We start from the raw sequence: 18,010 nt of genomic DNA, 5'->3' as shown, positions 1-18,010 counted from the left end.
GCTTGAAGAGGTGATATTAAAGATGAAGGTCGGTGTTTTTCAATGCTTTGTTTAGCAAATGCTACAGTGGGAGAATTTTGAAGGTTCGTATTGCTGATAATAGGAGAATATTGTTGAGGTCCTTCTTTTTCACTATTTGAAGGAGCTATCTGATCTAATTGTTTAGTTAAAGTCTCTACAGCTACTTGTAATTGTTTTATACAAAATTGGGCTCCGGAGTTTCTGGAATATCTGGATAAGCCCTAACTCATTTCTATGGAACCGAGCAGCAGTTTCCTCGAGCCGCTCCTCTCCTTCAGTTTCCTCATCCTCCTTAGGAAGTGAAGGCAAAGCGCCTTCGTGTTCTATCTTAGTTTTACTTACACCAAGCATATCTCTTAACATCTGTACAAAAAACAAAAGACTAATTTTTTTTTTTTTTTGGTGGTACTAGGGTGGAACCCAGGAGCTTCCTACCTCCAGGCTATACTCCCAGATCTATTTTATATTTTATTTGGAAACAGGGTCTCACTAGTTGCTGAGAGCCTCACTAAGTAGATGAGCCTGGCTTCGAACCTGTGCGATCCTCCTGTCTCAGCCTCTCAAGTGCAGAGATTACAAGCGGGTGCCACCACGCCCGGCATAAAAGACTAATTTTTCGACCCATTGTATATTACAACTTCCATGTTACTCACCGCCACCGCGAGTCTTCGAGCACACTCCTTTTTTTTTTCAGTGGTGTCCTTCACTGGATCCTCAGTTTCAGAATCTCCCTGTACGGGCCACCACCTGCCGGAACCAGCCGGCAAAAGTATGGGTTCTGAAGAGAGGCGTGAGGATGAAAAGAACTCAATTCTAAGAATCTGATTCCAAGAATATTTAATTCTATCATGGAAGGATCACCAGTACACTCCCGGGTTGATATCTCTACTGACTGATCCCGGGTTTATCACTCTCATCCTATTTATACAGCTCCAGGTCAATCAACCCTCGTGCCGTCACCACCTGTGCGTAGAACGGTCAAGTCAATCAATCCCATCTGAGCTTCTCTCAGATCTTGAACTTTCCATGATCCCAAACCTTATTGACTCTGGGGAAAGGACAGTCGAAAGTATTCTTTTAGGGGAAAACCTTAATGGCTCCCCACAGCTGAGAGGTAGAATGCCCCCAAGTTCAATTCCCAGCACCACCAGAAAAAAAAAATAATAAAGGTAGAGGCAGATGCCTCTAGGTTCAACTGTCAATACAAATAAATAAATAAACAAATAAATAAATAAATAAATATGCGTTTAGTCCATCTTCAAGAGTCTCCAAAGCATTTGTATTTCCAGCATTGCTTAAAGGTCCAAGTCCAGTTAGGTTTTGTGGATTACACTTGTAATCCCAATACTTGGGAAGCTGAGATAGGAGAATCACAGGTTTGAACAGCAATTAGTGAGAATCTCATCAACCTAGAAATAGGTTGAAATAGAAATATTTTGAAATAGACCTTATTTCAAAATAAAAATTAAAAAATAGGACTGGGGATGTAGCTTGGAGATAGAATGCCTTTGGGTTCAATCCTCAGTGCAATAAAAACAAAAAGGGTCTAAGTTCAAAGTTTCCTCTAAGACTTAAGGCAGAGTCTTAGCTGTGAGTCCCTGTAAGATCCAAATGAAAGTTATATACGTCTAAGATACAATGACACAGAATAAACGTTCCCATTCCAGAGGGAAGACTAGAAAAATAGTAAGGAGGGATCAAACCAACCAAGATAGAAGCCCAACAGGGGGAACATTAAACTCTGCAGCTCCATGTCTGGCATCCAGGTCACACTGTGCCATGGTGTGAACTCTGGAGAGCTTGGGTAGCCCTGTCCTATGACCTTACTGGCTGCAACCCATATGGCCGTTCTCTTGGGCTGACTACGTTTGCTGCCCAGGAAAACATGTAGGGAGATGGTCCATGTTCCTGGTGATAGGTCGGATCCCTCCCTTCCCCCACAGGCCCCACAGCGGGGACAGGAGGCAGAACCCCTGGAAGCTAGAAGCTGAGATATTGCAAGAATCCAGGTGCCTCGAGACTCCAAACATCGCAAGACAGACTCCAGACATCGTGAGACTGCGGATGTCGGGAGAAAATCAGAATTCCCACACTGCTAGCCCCACCCTAAGCCCCCGCTTAAAACATTGGTACTTTCTCTCTGCCGTGCATCTCTGTGGACCACGTGTGGCTCATCGGTTCCTTCCCCCATGGTCTGGAGATATCATCTGCGAGGGGCTGGGTTTGATTAAAGCAGTTTTTTCTGATAACTCGGCTGGTGTTTACCTCCTTTGCGACTCCCCAGCTATATTTCAACGTTACACCTGGCATCTCCAACTTTCTGGGTTCTCTCTCTTCTCCCACTCTGGTACTAGGAATTGAACCCAGGGGCATGCTATCTCTGAGCTACATCATAGCCATTTTTTCCCTGTTTTTGTCCTACTGGAGGTTGAACATTCTACTTCTATGCTATACCCAGCCTTAATTTTTATCTTTTTTTTAATCTTTTTTCTTTTTGCAGTACTGGAGATTTAACTCAGGAGCATTCTTCCTCCAAGCTACACTCCCAGATCCATTTTTTATTCCTTATTTTGAAACAGGGTCTCACTAAAATTGTGGAGGACCTCACTGAGTAGCTGAGGCTGGCCGCAAACCTCCTGTCTCAGCTTCCCAAGTACTGGGATTAGAAACGTGCATCACCAAGCCCAGTTTATCTTTTATTTTGAAACAAGGTCTCAAAAAGTTGCTGAGGCTGGCCTTGAACCTGTGATCTTCCTATCACAGCCTTCCAAATACTGAGATGGCAGGCATGCACCACCTCTCCTGGTTCTTATTTTTAATTTTTAATTTTAATTTTATTTTTTGGTGGTACTGGGGATGGAACCCAAGGGCTTTTCTACCTCCAGGTTATACTCCCAGACCTATTTTATACTTTATTTGGAAACAGGGTCTCACTAAGTTCCTGAGAGCCTCACTAAGTAGCTGAGGCTGGCTTCGAACCTGTGTGATCCTCCTGTCTCAGCCTCCCAAGCACTGGGATGACAGGTGTGTGCCTCAGGGCCTGCTCTCCTTTCTCCTTTCCAGGGAAGCCGGCTGGCCTAAGGAATGAGAATCTATCCATCAAGGAAATCCCAGACCTACTCTGTTGCCTATACAGATAAACTCTTCCCTTCAGAGCCTAGACTTTTGAAACAAAACAAAGAAAAGCCTCCTTGTTTTTGTTTGCTGTGACCTCTCACTTAAACAAATGGGTATAGATCCATGCTGCTGCCTTCACAAGTGGGGGAGGGCTGCAGGATCATATTTCTTCTTCTTCTTCTTCTTCTTCTTCTTCTTCTTCTTCTTCTTCTTCTTCTTCTTCTTCTTCTTCTTCTTCTTTTTTTTTGGTGGTACTGGGGTTCCTGGAAGCCCTTCTACCTCCGGGCTACACTCCCAGACCTATTTTTACATCTTTATTTGGAAACAGGGTCTCCTAAGCGAGCAAGCTCGGCTGGCTTTGAACCTGCGCGATCCTCCTGTCTCTGCCTCCCAAGCGTGGGGGATTACAAGTGTGTGCCACCACGCCCGGCAATATTTCTTCATATTTTTAAACTGCTATCTTAACACATGAGCTGTATAAATATCTTTATACATATATTTACTTGAACATGTGAGGAAACATCTCTAAGTCAAGTGAGAATTTGCACATTTTTTAAGGCTCTAAAATGTTTGCCTAAGCAGGTTCCGCCCCCCTTTTATGTTACTGGAGATGGAACCCAGGAACATTCTACTTTGAGCTACACCCCAACCCTATTTTAAAAATTTATTTATTTATTTATTTATTTATTTATTTATTTATTTATTGCAGTACTAGGGATTAAACCCAGGGGCATTCTACCTCTGAGCTACACCCCCAGCCCTATTTTTTTTTTTTTTTTTGTGGTGGGGCCTTCTACCTCTGGGCTACACTCCCAGACCTATTTTATATTTGGAAACAGGGTCTCTTAAGCCAGCTGAGGCTGGCTTCAAACCTGCACGATCCTCCTGTCTCAGCCTCCCAAGTACGGGGATTACAAGCATGCACTACCACGCCTGGCTCCCAGCCCTATTTTTTAATCTTTATTTATTTATTTTTATTTTTATTTTTTGCCGGTCTGGTGATGGAACCCAGGGGCATTCTACCTCTGAACTACACTCCCCCAGCCCTAGTTTTTATTCTTTTTAGTTTTTTTTTTTTTTGGTGGTACTGGGGTTCCTGGAAGCCCTTCTACTTCTGGGCTACACTCCCAGACCTATTTTAATATTTTTATTTGGAAACAGGCTCTCCTAAGCCAGCGCGCGCGGCTGGCTTCGAACCTGCGCGATCCTCCTGTCTCTGCCTCCCAAGCGCAGGGATTACAAGCATGCGCCACCACGCCCGGCTAGTCTTTTTTGTTTTGAAACAGGGTCTCACTAAGTTGCAGAGGGCCTCACTAATTAGCTGAGGCTGTCCCTGAACCGAGATCCTCTGGTCTCAGCCTTCCAAATGCTGGGATTACAAACGTATGCCACCAAGCCCGGCTTTTATCTTTATTTTGAAACAAGGTCTCACTAAGTTGCAGAGGGTCTCCCTAAGTAGCTGAGGCTGGCCTGAATCTTCAATACTTCTGTCTCAGCCTCCCAATATTTTATTTTGAAAGAATCTCACTAAGTGTGCCACCACTCCCAGTTTACTGTAAATTTTTGTGAAATATAATTTTTGTGTGTGTGTGGTACTGGGGTTCCTGGAAGCCTTTTTTTTTTTTTTTTTAACCTTCGGGCTATACTCCCAGACCTATTCTTTATTTTTGGGAACAGGGTCTCTTAAGCCAGCACGGCGGGCTTCGAACCTGCGCGATCCTCCTGTCTCTGCCTCCCAAGTGTGGGGATTACAAGCGTGCGCCACCATGCATGGCTATAAAAATATTTTAGAAGCTGGGTGTGGTGGCACACGCTTGTAATCCTAGCATTCGGGAGGGGGAGACCAGAGAATCGCGCAGTTTGTGGACAGCCTCAGCTACTTAGCGAGGCCCTTTGCAACTCAGTGAGATCCTGTTTCAAAACTAAAAAGACTAAAAAATAGGGCTGGAGGTGTAGCTTGAGGTACAATGCCCCTGCGTTCCATCCCCAGTACCACACACACATACAAAAAAAAAAAAAAATTAGGGCTGCTGGAGGTTTAGCTTAGAAGTAGAATGACCCTGGGTTCTATCCCCAATATTGCAAAAAAACCTCCATATATGCATATATATATATATATATATATATATATATATATATCACATACCACATCACATATACACTTCAAATTCATATATACATATAAACTATATTTAATAAATACATAATACATGAAATATATTATTATATATTTAATTTCATATATGCACATATACATAAATATATATTTAAAACTATATATGGAAAATGACAAGCATTGGCCAGGATTTGGAGAAACTGGAATTCTTCCACATTGCTTGTCGGAATGTAAAATGGTACAGATGCTGTGGAAAATAGTTTGGCAGTTCCTCAAAAAGTTAAACATAGAATTACCATATGGTCCAGCAATTCTCCTGCTGGTATCTTCCCCAAAAAATTGAAAATAGGGATGCAGACAGATACTTGTACATTTATGGTCATAGCAGTGTTACTCCCATTTGTCAAAAGGTAGAAACAACACATTTGTTCATCAAAAACGAATGGATAGACTGGGCATGACGGCGCATGTTTGTAATCCCAGCATTCGGAGGCTGAGACAGGTGGATCATGGTCCAGGGACAGCCTCAGCTACTTAGTGAGGCCCTTGGCAACTCACTGAGACCCTTTTTTGGGCGGTGTAGCTCAGAGGTAGAATGGCCCTGGGTTCCATCCCCAGTACCACCAAAAAAAAAAAAAAAAAAAAAAAAAAGAAAGAAAGAAAGAAAAAGAAAAGGGAAAAGAAAAAGAAAAGAAAAGAAAGAAGGAAAGAAAGAAAGCCCACCGGACTGAATAGCTGGGTGTGGTGGTACATGCCTGTAATCCCAGTATTTGAGAGACTGAGACAGGAGAGTCTCAGGTTCAAGGACAGCCTCAGCAAGCAAGTATTGAGATTCTCAATCTAATGCCTGCTTCCAAAGAAAAATAAAATAAGGAGGGATGTAGCTTGGAGGTAGAACGCCCTTGGGTTCAATTTCTTTTTCTTTCTTTCTTTACATTTATTTATTTATTTATTTATTTATTTATTTATTTATTTATTTATTTCAGGTCCGGGGATGGATCCCAGGGGCATTCGACCTTCAAACTATATCCCCTACTCTATTTTTATTCTTCTTCTTCTTCTTTTTTTTTTTTGGTAGTACTGGGATTCCTGGAAACCCTTCTACCTCCGAGCTACACTCCCAGACCTATTTTATGCTTTTTATTTGGAAACAGGGTCTCTTAAACCAGCGAGGCTGGCTTCGCACCTGCGTGATCCTCCTGTCTCTGCCTCCCAAGCGCGGGGATTACAAGCATGCGCCATCATGCCCAGCTAACCTTTATTTTGAAACAGGGTCTCACTAAGTTATGGAGGGCCTCACTAAGTAGCTGAGGCTGTCTGCGAACTGCGATCCTCTGGTCTCAGCCTCTGGAATGCTGGGATTACAAGCGTGTACCACCACATCCAGCCCTTCGGTACAATTTCTAGTAACACACACACACCAAATAAACAAAATGTGGTATGTACATTGAGTAGAGTATTATTAAACCTTAAAAAGAAATGCAAGGCAAGCATTGGTCATACATGCTTATAATCCCAGTACTTGGGAGGCTGAGACACAGGAGGACTGAGGGTTTGTGGACAGCCTCAGCTACTTAGTGAAGCCCTCCACAATTTAGTGAGACCCTATTTTATTTATTTATTTATTTATTTATTTATTTATTTATTAGCAGTACTGGGGATGTAACCCACGGGCATTCTACCTCTGAGCTATACCCTGCAGCCCTATTTTTTATTGTTTATTTTGAAACAGAGTCTCACTGAATTGAAAACAGCCTCACTAAGTAGTTGAGACTGTCTGTGAACCACAATTCTGTCTCAGCCTCCTGAATGCTGGGATTACAAGCATGTACCACCACACCTGGCTGGGTTTATTCTTTATTTTGAGACAGTGTCTCACTGAGTTGCAAAGGGCCTCACTAAGTAGTAGCTGAGGCGGTCCTCGGACCATGATCTTCCTGTCTCAGCCTCCAAATGCTGGGATTACAAGCGAGAGCCACCACACCCGGCTGTGAGACCCTATTTTTTTTTTTTTTTGTAGTACTGGGGTTCCTGGAAACCCTTCTACCTCTGGGCTACACTCCCAGACCTATTTTAAACTTTTTAAAAAAAATTTGGGAACAGCCTCTCTTAAGCCAGCATGGCTGGCTTTGAACCTGTGCGATCCTCCTGTCTCCGCCTCCCAAGTGAGGGAATTACAAGCGTGCGCCACCACGCCTGGCTGGGCTATACTCCCAGCCCTATTTTTATATTTTATTTGGAAACAAGGTCTCACTAAGTTGCTGAAAGCCTCACTAAGTAGCTGAGGCTAGCTTCGAACCTGTGCGATCCTCCTGTCTCAGCCTCCCAAGCACTGGGATTACAAGCGTGCGCCACCACGCCCGGCTGTGAGACCCTATTTTAAAATGAAAAATAAAAAATAGGGCTGGAGTTTTGCAGACCTTCAAAGGTTAAGTTTCTGAGGTCAGTTAGACCGTCTTAGCAGCAGAGACTGAGCTATGGAGAGAATTCCTGCAGACAGGACTGTCTCAAGGTCCTGATATCAGAAATGAGCCCAGGTGGACATTCCTTCTTTACTCCATGTCTGCTGAGAATAGCTTTTTTCTCTATATTACAGGTTGCTCTCTGTGTATCCTGAGCTTGGCATTAACAAATGTTTTGCCTAAACTTATCCATAAAAGAGGCTTCTGTGAGAATTGCAGAAGTAGCAGAAAAATAGTGAAGAGCTCGCTGCTTTTCTCGCCGAGTGTGTCATAAATAATACCTAAATAACTAAATAATAATACATAAATAAATAAACTCAAAATTTTTTTGGTGGTACTGGGGTTTCTGGAAACCCTCCTACCTCCGTGTTTCACTCCCAGACCTATTTTTAAAATATTTTTATTTGGAAATAAATAGGGTCTCTTAAGCCAGCAAGGCTGGCTTTGAACCTGCGGGATCCTCCTGTCTCCGCCTCCCAAGCGCGGGGATTACAAGCGTGCGCCACCACGCCCGGCTCCATAAACTAATATCTATTTATGACTAAGAGTCTACATGTAAGGATACAAATAAGCCTAAATTGTCCGTGGCTACTGAGAAGTGATCCGTGGCACTGGGGGTATAGCTCAGAGGTACAATGCCCCTGGGTACAATCTCCAATACAAAAAAAAAAAAAAAGTAGAAAGGTAGTTGCTAGGCCTGGAGGGGCTAGGAGGTTCAGGAATTCAGAGTGTTAAATACCCATGGAATTTTATTTATTTATTTTATTAGAATGATGAGAGTTAGAGCATGCCTGTAATCTCAGGACTTGGGAGGCTGAGAAAGGAGACTCGAAGGTTTGAGGCAAGAACTTCTTGCCTCAGCAAGAAGTGAAACACTTTATAGCAGGGCATGGTGGTGCATGCTTGTAATTCCAGCATTCCAGAGGCTAAGACAGGAGGATCACAGCCTCAGCTACTTAGTGAGGCTCTCAGGAACTCAGTGAGATATTGTTTCAAAATAAAGAATAAAGAAGAGGGCTAGGAGTAGAATGCCCCTGGGTTCCATCCCCAGTATCACACACACACACACACACACACACACACACACACACACACAAAAGTGAAACTCACATCAGCCTAATGAGATCCTGTTTCAAAATAAAAAATAAGGCCGGGTGTGGTGGCGCACGCTTGTAATCCCCGCTCTTGGGAGGCGGAGACAGGAGGATCACGCAGGTTCGAAGCCAGCCGCGCTGGTTTAAGGGACCCTGCTTCCAAATAAAAAAGTATAAAAATAGGTCTGGGAGTGTAGCCCGGAGGTAGAAGGGTTTCCAGGAACCGCAGTACCACAATCAATCAATCAATCAATAGTAAGCCAGGTGTGGTGGCGCATGCTTGTAATCACAGCATTTGGGAGGCTGAGACTGGAGCATCGTGGTTCAAGGACAGCCTCAGCTACTTAGTGAGGCCCTCTGCAACTCAGTGAGACCCTGTTTCAAAATAAAGAATAAAAAATAGGGCAGGGGGTATAGCTTGTAGGTCGAATGCCCCTGGGTTCCATCCCCAGACCCACCCACACACACAAAAAAAGCAAAAATGTGGTTGAGGGTTACATCTCGGAGATAGAATGCTCCCGGGTTGAATCGCCTCACCAGCGTCCCCAATAATGATGAAAAATTCTGGAAATGGATAACAATGGTGTTGATCATACAACATTGTGAATATATTCTTTCTCTTTCTTTCTTTTCTTCTTCTTCTAATTTTTTTTTTTTTTTTGATCTGAGGATGGAACCCAGGGGCATTTGACCTCCAAGCTACATCTCCTGCCCTATTTTTTATTCTTTATTTTGAAACAGGGTCTCACTGAGTTGCAGAGGGCCTAAGTAGCTGAGGATGTCCTTGAACCACGATGCTCCAGTCTCAGCCTCTCAAATGCTGGGATTACAAGTGTGCGCCACCACGCCCAGCTTGCTCTCTTGCTCGCGCTAGCCCCCGCGCTCACGCTCTCTCTTTCTCTCTCTCTCTCTCTCTCTCTCTCTCTCTCTCTCTCTCTCTCTCTCTCTCTCTCTCTCTCTTTCCCATTTTTACTTTTCCTTTCTTTTTGTGATATCAGGAATGGAACCCAGGGGAATTCTACCTCTGAGCTACAACTCCAGCCCTAATACACACACATACACACAAACACACACACACACACACACACACACACACACACACACACACACACACACACATATATATATATATATTTTTTTTTTTTGCAGTACCGGGATAGAAACCAGAGGCATTCTTCCTCAGAGCTACACCCCCAACCCTATTTTTTAGTTTCTTTATTTATTTTGGTGGTACTGGGGGTGGAACCCAGGGGTTTTTCTTTGGAAACAAGGTCTCACTAAGTTGCTGAGCGCCTCATTAAGTAGTCGAGGCTGTACACGAACCATGATCCTCAGGTCTTCACCTCCTGAATGCTGGGATTACAAGCATGGGCTACCGTGCCTGGCTGTCTTTATGTTTTTTTGAAAGAGGGTCTCAGTGAGTTGCAAAAGTCCTTGCTAGTTAGCTGAGGCTGTCCGCAAATCACGATCCTCAAGTCTCAGGCTCCTGAATGCTGGGATTATCACCACCCCTGGCCATTTAATCTTTATTTATTTATTTATTTATTTATTTATTTAGGTACTGGGGGGTGGAACCCAGGGGCTTTCTACCTCTGGGCCACTCCCCAGCCCTATATTATAATTTATTTGGAAACAGGGTCTTACTAAGTTACTGAGAGCCTCACTAAGTAGCTGAGGCTGGCTTCGAACCTGTGTAATCCTCCTATCTCACCCTCCCAAGTACTGGGATTACAAGCATGTTACACCACGTCTGGCTTTAGTCTTTATTTTGAAACAGGGTCTCACTAAGATTTGGAGGGCATCAGTAGCTGAGGCTGGCCGCAAACTGTGATCCTCCTGTCTCAGCCTCCCAAATGCTGGGATTACAAGTGTGCGTCACCACATCCAGCTCTTTATTCTTTTTTTTTTTTTTTTTTTTTTTTTTTTTTGCGGGTCTGGGGATGAAACCCAGGGGCATTTGACCTCCGAGCTACATCCCCTGCCCTGTTTTTTTATTCTTTATTTTGAAACAGGGTCTCACTAAGTTGCAGAGAGCCTCACTAAGTAGCTGAGGCTGTCCGCGAACTGCGATCCTCCGGTCTCAGCCTCCCAAATGCTGGGATTACAAGCGTGCGCCACCACGCCCGACTTTCTTTATTCTTTATTTTAAATAAAATAAAGGTCTCAACTCAGGGTCTCACTGAGTTGCAAAGGGCCTAAGTAGCTGAGGCTGTCCTCGAACCATGATCTTCCTGTCTCAGCCTCCCAAGTGCTGGGATTACAAGTGTGAACCACCACCATTCCCAGTACTTGGGAAGTGGAGACAGGAGGATCACAGGTTCAAGGCCAGCCTCAGCAACTTAGACCTTGTTTCAAAATAAAAAATAAAATAGAGCTAAGGGCATTGTGCAGAGTTAGAATGCCCCTGGGTTCAATCCCAGTAAAATACACACACACACATACACACACACATACACACAGTTTGGCAGGTGGGTTGGAGGATTATGAAATCACTCAGGATAATGGTATCTCTCTATCAGATGGCACAGGGTTATCTTTGTATGTGTAGGGGGACTGGGGATTGAACCTGGGGTGTTCCACTACTGAGCTACATCCCCTGTCATATTTTTTTCTTTTTGTGGTACTGGGGATGGAACACAGGGACATTCTACCTCTGAGCTACACCCCTAACCCTTTTTATTATTTATTTATTTATTTATTTATTTATTTATTTATTTATTTTTATTTATTTATTTATTTATTTTTGCGGGTCTGGGGATGGAACCCAGGGGCATTTGACCTTCGAGCTACACCTCCTGCCCTATTTTTTCTTTAATTTGAAACCAGGTCTCACTGAGTTGCAGAGGCCTCACTAAGTAGCTGAGGCTGTCCACGAACCCCGATCCTCCAGGTCTCAGCCTCCCAAATGCTGGGATTACAAGTGTGCGCCACCACGACTGGCTTATTTATTTATTTTTGTGGTACTGGGGGTGGAACCCAGGGGCCTTCTACCTCTGGGCTATACTCCCAGACCTATTTTTTTTTTAATATTTTATTTGGAAACAGGTTCTTACTAAGTTGCTGAGAGCCTCACTAAGTAGCTGAGGCTGGCTTTGTACCTGTGCGATCCTCCTGTCTCAGCCTCCCACGCGTGGGGATTACAAGCGTGTGCCACCATGCCCGGCTCTATTTATTTAATTTTTTGGTGGTACTAGGATTCCTGGAAACCCTTCTATCTCTGGGCTACACTCCCAGATCTATTTTTATACTTTTTAAAATTTGGAATCAGGGTCTCTTAAGCCAGCGTGGCTAGCGATCCTCCTGTCTCTGCCTCCCAAGTGCGGGGATTACAAGCGTGCACCACCACGCCTGGCTTATTTTTTGTTTTGAAACAGAATCTCACTGTCAGTGACACTAGCCTCAAAACTGTGATCTTCCTGTCTCAGCCTACCAGGTACTAGAATAACAGGTGTGTGCCACCAACTGGTCAAGAACTATGATTTGATTCACATTAAAAAAAAACTTTTTTTTTTGGTACAAGGGATTGACTCAGGGGCATTCTACCTCTGAGTTACATATCCAGTCCTTTTATTAATATATTTTTTTGAAACAGGGCCTCACAAAGTTTGCTGAGAGTGTCACTAAATTGTTGAGGCTGCCCAAGAACCTGTGATCCTCCTGACTCAGCCTCCCAAGTACTAGGATTACAAGCATGAGCCACCACCATGCCAGGCCCTAAATATTCTGATAGAGAATTTCACCAGCTCTGATATTAAGTGACAATGAATATTAACTCACTTATAATTGTTTAAGTAAATCTGTTCCACTGTTATTTTCCTATGAACTTATTGAGACTAAAAATACTTAAGAGAAAACTGGGTGTGGTGGTGCACATTTGTAATCCCAGCATTTGGGAGGCTGAGACAGGAGGATCATGGTTTGTGGACAGCCTCAACTACTTAGTGAGGCCCTTTACAACTCAGTGAGACCCTATTTCAAAAAAAAGAATAAAATATAGAGCTGGGGGTGTAGCTCGGAGGTACAATGCCTCTGGGCTCCATCCCCAGTACTGCAAATAAATAAATAAATAAATAAATAAATAAATAAATAAATAAATAAAGTAAAATAAAATAAAAAGTAAGACCTGCATGTACTGATGCAATCCTGAGGTCCTAGTACTTAGAAGGCTGAAACAGAAGGATCACAGGTTTGAGGCCAGACCCAGCAACCTAGTGAGTCTATCAATAACTTAGAGAAACCCTGTTTCCAAATAAAAAATACAGTAAGTCTGGGGGGTGGTATCTTGGAGGTAGAATACTTCTGGGTTCAATCTCCAGTGGCAAAAAAAAGTAAGTAAAAATAAAAAATAAAATAGGGCTGGGTGTGTAGCTCAGAGGTTGAATGCCTCTGGGCTCCATCCCCAATACTGTACACACGTACAAATAAATAAATAAAGGAGCGAACACCAGATGGACAATAACTATGAACAGGTCCAGGAACCTCTTGCATTTGGGCAGATACGGGTGATGAGGGATGAGAACTAGGCCTTATTTCCTGTATGCACTGTTTCCCGAGGTGACCAGAACTTGTTGACATAGACTTGCTCTCATCTTTGGTGGTTGTAAATTACATAAGCCATTATGACATGATCCCATCATTTTGCTTATATAATGTGTGATTTGTTTATATGACATCTGAAGACCCTATGTATGAGAGTCATGTGGCTGTTAGTCTGTGCTCGATGAGTGTTGAAAATAATATATCAATCTAGGTTTGCAGAGCTCTGTAAAAGAATCTTCAGATTAGGACAAAAATCATCATCTCCGTGTGCGTGTGCGTGTGTGTGTGTGTGTGTGCACGCGCACGCGTGTTGCTGGGGATTGAGCCCAGGGGCATTCTACCTCTGAGCTTTAACTCTAGCCTAATTTTATTTTTATTTTGTTTTATTTTATTTTTGGTGGTACTGAGGTTTCTGGAAGCCCTTCTACCTCCTGGCTACACTCCCAGACCTATTTTATATTTTTATTTGGAAACAGGGTCTCTTAAGCCAGCATGGCTGGCTTTGAACCTGCGCGATCCTCCTGTCTTTGCCTCCCAAGCGCAGAGATTACAAGCGTGCACCACCACGCCTGGCTTTATTTTTATTTTGAAACAAAGATTGATGAGAGTAATTTTCTTTTCTTTCTCTCTCTTCTCTCTCTCTCTCTTCTTTCTTTCTTTCTTTCTTTCTTTCTTTCTTTCTTTCCTTCTTTCTTTTTTTCTTTCTTTGCAGTAGTTTTGATGGAACCCAGGAGCATTCTGCCTTTGAGCTACACCTTTTGAAACAGGGTCTCACTGAGTTGCAAAGGGACTCACTAAGTAGCTGAGGCTGTCTGTGATCTGCTATCTTCCTGTCTCAGTCTCCCAAACGCTGGGATTACAAGCGTGTGCCACCACGCAGGGGTGAGTCTCACTATTTTCTGAGGCTGTCCTTGAACTTCCAATCCTTCTTTCTCAGACTAGGTTTATTTTATTTTTTGAAACAGAGTTGCACTAAACCGGGTGTGATGGTGTGTACTTTGTAATCACAGTACTTAAGAGGCTGTGATTGGAGGATGGTAGGTTTGCAGCCAGCTTTAGTGATTTAGTGGGGCTCTCAGAAACTTAGTGAGACCTGTTTCCAAATAAATAAAATAAAATAGGGTTGGGGGTGTAGCTCAGAGCTAGAATGCCCCTGTGTTCAATCTCTAGCACCACATACACAAATAAAATAAAATAAAATAAAGAAAGAAAAATGGAACAGTGTTGCACTAAATTGCTAAGGCTGACCTGTAATCTTTTTGTCTTAGGGTCCTCAAGTACGGAGATCATGGGCATCTACCACTGGGCCTGGCTCATTCATTCTTATAAATTCATTTTTTTTTTTTTTTGTAGCATGGGGATTGAACCTAGTGGCATTCCAAGCTAGACTCCCCCCCCCCCCCGGCCCTATTTTATTTTTTACTTTGAAACAGAGTCTTGCTAAATTGCTGGAAGCCTCACTAAGTTGCTGAGGCTGGCTTCAAACCTTCAATCCCCTGTCTCAGCCTCCCAAGTACTGGGATTACAAGCGGGGGCCGCCACGCCAAGCTCTTATATTTTCATTCTTTTATTCTCTCACATAAACAGAGAGTCACAGAGACATTGTCTGAAATTTAAGGAAGTTGTCCAGCACAGGCTATGAGTTGTATTGTCTTCATGAATGAATGCACATGCTTAGTAATGTACAGCCCTGAGAGGGACCTGGTTCATTATGGAGTCTAAAGCAATGAGTTCCTACGGACTTTAGGGATTGGAACAGGATGTTCCTGTTACTGCTGTGTCATTCATAGAATACCAAACTTGACCTCAGGGATAGGAATGAACAACCACTTGGACTCCCATGGCTCAGGAATTCAGACAGAGCATAGCAGAGATGCTCCTCTCTACTCCATCATGTTGGGGCCCTCATCTGGGATAGTTAAGGATGATAAAGATGTCTTAGAGTTGAAATCATCCAGAGGGCCTTTGCTCAGAGCATCTGGTAGCTGGGCTGGGGTGAGCCTGAGTCTGCTGACCACAGCGCTGACGTGTAGCTTTCCATAGCACTGGGCCTTTCTCAGTGTAGGGTGGCCTCGGCCTAGTGGATTTTTTATCTGAGCGATCTGAGAGTGGGAACTTCAGAGAACAAGGTGGACTCTGCACAGGCTTCTCTGATGTAGCCCCAGAAGTCACACAGTATCACTTGTGCTACCCTCCGGAGGCCAGCGCGGTCACAGTCAACCCCAGTGCAAGGGGAAGTGTTTGGTTCCCATTTCTCAATGATAGGAACTTCAAAGAAATGGCTGTCACAACAGGTATCAGACCCTCTGTGTGCATGTGTGGGGTGAGGGCTACTGGGCCTTGAACCCAGGAGCATTCTCCCTCCAACCTATAACCCCACTCTTTTTTTTTTTTTTTCTTAGTCTGGGGATTGAACACAGGGGTATTCTACCTCTGAACTACACCCCTAGCCCTATTTTATTTTATTTATTTTGCGGAACTGAGGATTAACTGAACCCAGGGTCATTTTACCTCAGAGCTACACCTCCAGCCCTATTTTTATTCTTTTTTTTTTTTTTTTTTTTTTGGTGGTACTGGGGGTGGAACCCAGAGGCTTTCTACCTTTGGGCTACACTCCCAGACCTATATTTGTATTTTATTTGGAAACAGGGTCTCACTAAGTTCCTGAGAGACTCACTAAGTAGCTGAGGCTGGCTTCGAACCTGAACAATCCTCTTGTCTCAGCCTCCCAAGCGGGGGGATTACAAGCGTGCGCCACCATGCTTGGCTATTAGTCTTTATTTTGAAAAAGGATCTCACTAAGTTGCTGAGGCTGGCCGTGAACTTGTGATCCTCTTGTCTCAGCTTCGTAAGTACTGGGCTTATTTTATTTTTTATTTAGAAACAGGGTCTTCCTAAGTTCCTTATTCTTTCTTCATTTCACAGTACTGGGGGTTGAACCCAGGGGTATTTTTTTTTCACTCACAATTTTAATGTTACTGGAAATTCACTTATTTAAAAAAATTTTTTTATTGGTGCATTATATTCATACATCATATTGGGGTAAAAAAAACTTGTGTGGACATACCTGTACACATCACTGATTAACCCCTACCCAATTCCCACCCCATTCCCTCCCCATCCCTCCTTCCTTTGCTTGGCTTAGTGGTTGACTTTGATATGTTTAAGTACATTGTGTGTTTTAGAGATTTTCCTCTTCCCCCCTCCTTTCTCCTCCTTTAGGTTGTCTTGTTTGCTCCTCTATAGGATTTCCTTTTTCATCTAGAGTTCCTCCTATGACCCATTTCTCCTCAGCTTTCACATATTAGGGAAAGCATCTGATTTCTTATTTTTTGTGACTGACTAATCTCACTTAGCATAATGTCCTCCAGTTCCATCCATTTCCCTGAAAATGATGTAATTGAGGTTTTTTTAATGGCTGAGTAAAATTCCATTGTGTACATATCCCACAGTTTTGTAATCCATTCATCTGTTGATGGACATCTTGGCTGGTTCCATAGTCTGGCTATGTGAATTGGGCAGCTATGAACATACATACACATGCATTAGTTTGGCATTTTACCTCTAAGGTACACCTCCAGCCCAATTTTTTGTTCTTTATTTTGAAACAGGGTCTTACTAAGTTGTGGAGGGCATCACTAAGTAGCTGAGGCTGGCTTTGAACCTGCAATTCTCTTGTTTTAGCCACCCAAGTACTGGGACTACAAGCCTGTGCCGCCATGCCCGGCTCCCTTATTATTTTTTATTATACCAAGACAAGGTCTTGCTAAATTGTTCAGGCAGGCTGGCCTCAAACTTGTGATCCTCCTGCCTCAGCCTCCAAAGTAGCTGGGATAACAGGTGTGTACCACCATATTGAGAACTTCTTTCTTTCTTCCTTCCTTCCTTTCTTTCTTTCTTTCTTTCTTTCTTTCTTTCTTTCTTTCTTTCTTTCTTTCTTTCTTTCTGCAGTACTGAGGATGGAACCCAGGGGCATTCTACCTCCTGAGACAGGAGTATTGTGGTTCGAGGACAGCCTCAGCTACTACTTAGTGAGGCCTTTTGCAACTCAGTGAGATCCTGTTTCAAAATAAAGAATAAAAAAGGGGTCTGGGGACATAGCTCAGAGGTAGAATGTCCCTGGGTTCCATCCCCAGTACTGAAAAAAAAAAAAAAAGAGAGAGAGAGAAGATTTCTTTTCTTTACTGAATTACTTAACCATTTAATACTGAAATATAAGGGTGAAGAGTAAATTGAAAGAGCCCTTTCAAATTCCTTTAGTGCTTAAATATCAGGACATTATTGTTGTTTTAGGTTTTACAGTGTTACAGGGTGACTAAAAGATTGAGTGTCTCGGACAACTATGGCAGTAATTTCCTTGTGAAATTCCTAGAACAGAAAGATGTTGCATCAAGTTCCTGAAATCACAGAACTAGAAAATCAATTACAAAAATAGCAGATGTTGATGCACAAGAAGGAAAGAGCTGAAACAGGCGCTCCCAGTTATCCAACAATCCCTGGAAGCTGGGGCTTTAGCCATGGGAGAAACAGAAACCTCTGGGTTTTCTTTTCTTGTTTTTCTTTTTATCATGAAGTCATAACATAGTCATGATTTAGCCTTTTTTTTTTTTTTTGTACTGAGGATTGAACCCAGGGGTGTCCTACCTTTGAGCTACACCTCC

Source organism: Muscardinus avellanarius (assembly GCF_963383645.1).
Source record: "Muscardinus avellanarius genome assembly, chromosome: 16".
NCBI classification, from domain to species: domain Eukaryota; kingdom Metazoa; phylum Chordata; class Mammalia; order Rodentia; family Gliridae; genus Muscardinus; species Muscardinus avellanarius.
Note: the sequence above shows the minus strand (reverse complement) of the source record.